Source organism: Euprymna scolopes, chromosome 10 (assembly GCF_053919585.1).
Source record: "Euprymna scolopes isolate OS-2025 chromosome 10, ASM5391958v1, whole genome shotgun sequence".
NCBI classification, from domain to species: Eukaryota; Metazoa; Mollusca; class Cephalopoda; order Sepiida; family Sepiolidae; genus Euprymna; species Euprymna scolopes.
In genome coordinates, this window is record NC_136491.1 from 94713763 (window position 1) to 94719762 (window position 6000).

Here is a 6000-nt window from a genome sequence, read left to right on the forward strand (position 1 = left end):
AAGGATGCCGATTGGCCTTAATCTTGAAAAAAACTGAGGCTATAGGAACGAGGTAAACAATCAGCATGGAGAGAGTTCTACAAGCTTGCAATTCTTAGAAAGAAACTATTGGAATAGGAAACTGTATTACAATAAGATATCGAAACAGCAAATTAACGACCAATAGATCAACAAGACAAACAAAGGAAGCAGGAAAAAGATAATATAATTCTGAAGAACACAAGTCATATTAGTATTCATAGAAAAGACTGAGACTAGCAACATCACGTCTGTGAAAGAGAAATGGTAGAGAAGAAGAAAGTGTTGGGCCAATAAAATTAAAGATATGTTTCTGTACTTTACCCAGAATCCTTAAATGGGACAATGTGTCACCAGCCCAAATATGATAACAGTACTACGTACAAGGTGTGATAGTAGATATACAGGCAGTATTCCCTCGGTCTGGAACGACCACAGAAAAGCCCATACAATAACAAGCTGCTTACAAGGTATTATCATGTGTATTAAACTAGTCACAGATATTCTTCATTTGGGTGTGTTATTTATTAAGATTTAACAGAATCGATTGATTAGAGAATTTTTTTAGATGAGGGTTGATGATTTATATTATTTGAATTATTCAGGCTATTGTTCCTATCTTTGATGTTATTCCGACATTTCGGCCGATGTTACCTCCGACCCTCTTCAATCTCAGTGGTGCCATGAATAAAAGTGCTAGGTAATAACCAGTTTTTAGTGACAATCTTCAATTCATGGTGATACAATTGCGAATTACTTAAGTATAAATTTTGACATGTTGGTATATTAGGATAATTGGTATAAATTTTGGCATGTTGTTATATTAGGATAATTGATATAAATTTTGACATGTTGGTATATTAGGATAATTGGTATAAATTTTGACATGCTGTTATATTAGGATAATTGGTATAAATTTTGACATGTTGGTATATTAGGATAATTGGTATAAATTTTGACATGTGGTTATATTAGGATAATTGGTATAAATTTTGACATGTTGGTATATTAGGATAATTGGTATAAATTTTGACATGTTGGTATATTAGGATAATTGGTATAATTTGAAATAATTTGGTATAATTGAAATTTTTGACCCGGTCATGGTTGACAGGGCGAGATCAAACTACCCTCGCAGATTAATTCGAATTTGACAAGATGCACGACGAAAGTTTTTTATTTTTATTTTACAAAGGAGTCATCACTTATCAATGATAAGAGTTAATGAATGTACGATAGGCATTGGGGCAACAGTGTAGTATATGTTATTTTTGTTTTATTTTTATTGTTATTCTTTTGAGATGAGTAATTTGTATATTTTTATTCATTTATTTGCTGACTGTTATCCTCATCTTTATAGTTGTTGTCTCAAGACGTTTCGGCCAACTATTCCTCTGGTGTTAACTGCAACGGGATAGGAATGCTGAATCTTCACTTGTATCTTCAGTAATTACTGCCTTCCATAGTTGTTGTCGTCTCGCCACGTTTTGGCCAACTAATCTTCTGGCCGGCTTTGGTCGGATTGAAACCGCTATATATATTAGTTAGCCAAAATGTGGCGAGACAACACTTATGGAAAGCAGTAATTACTAGGGTTGTGGCAACAGAATATTCTTTTCATTCTTTTGAATCTCGTGTGTGTATCCGACACAATTATACGCATTTAATAAATCGAGAACCATATCACCCGTCTATACAAAAACATAAAATATTAACGGACATATACTTAAGAGTCAAAACAATGAAAAGAATATGCTGTTGTCACAGCCTAGTAATTACTGAAGATACAGTTGAAGATTCAGAATTCCTATCCCGTCGCAGTTAACAGTCTGACGAAGGCCAGAGAAATAATTGGCCGAAACGTCGTGGACAACAACTATAATAGATGAGGATAATAGCTTCACAAAAAATATTTTAAAAAAAGACAGCGTAGTGATCGTTTGTGGTGGAAATTTAGTATAATTTGATTATTTAAGTAGACGGTCTAACAAGAACTTGTTTCCATTGTATTGAAAGACGACCATATTGTAGTCAGCTGAAAAGCAGGTCAGCGGAACAGACTTTTTCACAAGTGCGCAGTTCTAGGAAAGAAGTTTTGTTCATGGAATCCACGTTTAGGTTTAGACACGGATAGAGAGTGGATGAAAATTATTGATAGTGCTTTCAGCTAGATAAGTGTTTTTGTGAAAGTTTGGCAAACGGGGACCATTGATTGGAGCTCAGACGAGTACTTGTCATGAATTTAACGATAGAGCAGAGACAGTCTAGCTGTTACGTTATGCTGTAGTTCTTTGGTTTTTAACCGAGTCGTCTGTTCATTTCATTAATCGTATGCCAAACTGCTCGGCGAATGTATAGAACACTGTCAATTTTGAGTATATAAAAAGTGACAATTTTATTCTTACAATAATACTTCCTAAATATGCTATGAAGTGTGTGTGTGTGTGTGTGTGTGTGTGTGTGAGAGAGAGAGAGAGAGAGAGAGAGAGAGAGAGAGAGAGAGAGATGGCGTGTTGTAGGTGACGACAAAATGACAAGTCAATCGGTTCGGTGTCCGTCATTCTCTCTGACTGAATTCTTCCTTGGGTGGCATTTGTTTTTATTTACAAAAAAACTTTAGATAGGAATTTCATTTTTTAACGCCGCATTCCACTGACCTATATTAAATTCGTCCGAGGCCAAATTTCAATATGACTGTTTTCAAAACTTGTCAGTTGAAGAATGTTGATTTCAAAGCTTCTACACACTTCTTTCAATTGTTATGATTTTGATGACTTTGATGACATTTTTTTGGTTTGAAAACTTCAACAATATTTACGTGTGTGTATCCAGCTCCACATGCATGTGTGCACCCAGCAATAACCCCGGGGTTGCTCAGAATACCATTCAACATAGAAACATCTCATCTGCGGGAAAGATGTCGCAGGGAATAGAAAAGGTCATCACCTATCTGGTTTTGAAGTTGATTTTCAACTCTGTCGAGGTAGGATGAGATGTGGCAACAGTATTCTATTCTAGGTCGTACTTGGCTCTTATACAGATAGACGATTGCATTAGTAGTGAGATATCTACTGGAGCGGTAGTATGATCCAAACATTTTCCAGCGGCCCTGGCAATTAATTTCATGCATGTACTCTATTGAGGGGTTATATCAGCCAAAACGCTACAAGAATAATATCCAAGATGAGACCAGTAGTCCAAATAAAACAAATAATACAAAGAATCAATGAGCTGTTGAACAACATTAACATCCATGCGTCTACAAATTGTTTTGCGTTTTGTATGTGCCAATGTTTTTGGTGATAAGATCCCCTGAAGGCTGAACATTTAAAGTTAATCGTCAGCTTCAACTATACACACACCACCCTACAATCTGCGACCGATCCTTGGAATATTCACGAAAAGCATATAAGAAAGAAGTTTAGAGAGAAATAGTAGCCGAAATCGAAAGCTTCACGCCGATTGTTGCTAAGTTTTTTAGGCAAAAAAGATTCAATCATTTTACAGCTGCAAACTCCTGACACAATTCAATCATTTTACAGGTGGCTGACTCCTGACGCAATTCTATGACTTTATAAGTGTCATCTACATCATAAACAAACTACTCTTGTTATGTCTGACGAAGTGCCATTCTTTGGATCATTCAATCACCACAGAAAGTGCCTGAATCCAGATACAATCCTCTACCTATATAAGAATCAGATTTATTCTAAAATGAAAAATGGCTGCCAGATCTGGGGATGTACTGTTCACAGTTTTTTTTTTTTTGCCTTGATAAAGTATAAAATCAACTTTGCAATCTATGTATCGATGGAGGAAAGGGGAGTTAGGGTAAGGGTTAGTGTAAGTTAACTAAATTCACACCCAAGTGATAGCAACAATAGAAATCAAGTTTAAAATAGATTTACATTATTGAGGACATAACCCACAACTATACTAAGATTGCTGCAAAAAATGGATGATTCTACTCCATTCAGAAATTACCTGACACCTGACGCAATTCGCTACTCTTATAAATGTCACATACATCTTAAGATTCATTCATGTCATATTAATAAGATAATTCTGTTGCTGGCATTGATTTCCCCGACATCTTTCTAGTTAGAGCCCTTTTTAGAAATACATCGGGTACTTACGAGAGAGACCACGTGAAGGTTGCCAACATCCCGATTGAATGTGTTTCTATGGAACGAACTGGATTTGAACTTGGTATACCCAGAATGTCGATTCATGGTTCGTGTCATTAATCACTTAACCACTACGGAGTACTGCTGCTACGTCTGACGAGATGCCACTCCAACCTTGGCCTTGATAACATACAAAAAGAGCAAGAGAGATTCAATCAATGGCACATAAACGAACGGTTTCACCCCAGAAAAAAATCTCTTGGTTTGAGTCTCTAAAATAGTGAATGTAATGACTGGAATCCGGTAGGATGCCTCATCTCCAGAAAAAAACAAAACAAAATAAAAGCATTTTTTGTCTCATTTCAGAATCTTTCTTTTGGGAAAAAATGTTCCCTACATTAGAAACTAACTTTGCTTCTCACACTGATTTCATGGAGTGAGGACAAATAAATAGGATCTCTCTCTCTTTTTTTCTTTCTCTCTTCCCCTCTATCTCTCTCTTTCTATCTCTCTCCTTCCTCTCTTCCTCCCCCCTCTCTCTCTATCTAATAAGATTAATTCACTTTAACACAAAATTAATAATGATAGAGAAAGATCTGTGTATTCATGTGGGTGTGCGTGTGCGTGTGCGTGCGTGCAGGAAGGCGCTTGTGTGTGCCTGTATGTATGTCTGTGTGTACGTGAGTGTGTATTATGTGTGTGTGCGTTTGTATGTGTGTATGTGTGTGTTTGTGCGTTTGTTTGTATATGTGCGCGCAGGAGCATGCGAGCACACGAGCGTGCGACCGACAATAACTCACATGGGCTGAACAAAATTTACTGATTCCTGATCACGTCATAAGAAGCCACATAAGGAAGTGTTCTCTAGATCTGGCGAAAGAGCCTGAAAGGTCGAATCAGATTTTAATTCATTTTACTTCTCGGATCACTTGGCGGTCAAATATAACTACTAACTATAACTACTTTATTATTCCTCTTTTTCTTTACCAATTCTTATTGCTTCGGATTGTTTTAACAAGTCATAGATGGGTTGTATTTTCTATCATTCATGCATGTTTTTATAGCATTACTAGCAGGAAGACCCAACGCTTTCCAGAATTGGATGACAAACCACATCTCCTTTTTGCGCTAAGCCTATGATTACATATACTCTTCTTTAATCTAATTTTATACATTTTTTATTTACTTTTGGAGTTGGACCGAATGATGTACTCAAAATTGATTGAGTGGGTGGGGGATTATTTTTCGAATAATTTTAGCAAATTTATTATATTTAGCCTCTTCAAAGCACAACCGGCATTATTTTCCAAGAACCAATGGGAATGCATGTGCTCTTCTATTCCAGGCATTGAATATTTTAGTACTAATTCTTCTTATTAAATAATATTGGCACTTTCCAAAACTCGTTTGAAATTTGAGATTTCGCAGACATTAATGGCGTAAGACTAGGAAAGCAACCCCTTTCATGGACGTGCGTCAGAAGCAGAAATGCGTCATTGAATTCCTGGCAGAAGCGCATTGAGAATGTCTTTGTAGAAAAATAAAGTCTAGAGCACAAAAGGTTGCTCTTTTAATGGTACCACTTCCGTCTTTGAAACTCTTCAACTGTTTTGCGTTAATGAAATCATAAGAAGCTTAACTTTTGGAACTATCTTCGTAATTGAAGAAGCCTGTTAAGAATTATTTTTTTTCAATTTAAAGGTTAAATGATTATAAATTTAAAATAATATTGCCACTTTGAGATATCGTTTCAAATTTGAAATGTTATTAGATACTAGCGGCTGCGCAGCGTCGGCACACATAGCGCCGAGTCAAACACAAAAATTGAGTACACTCAACATCAAGTACACACAAC

At 36.2% G+C, this 6000-nt stretch overlaps 1 protein-coding gene across 3 annotated transcripts in view; it reads right to left on the bottom strand.

The window, feature by feature from the left end:
- Window positions 1-6000, bottom strand: part of LOC145286146 (cardioacceleratory peptide receptor-like) — a 351148-nt gene that overhangs the window by 313183 nt on the left and 31965 nt on the right. The gene's annotated exons all lie outside the window — the stretch shown is intronic.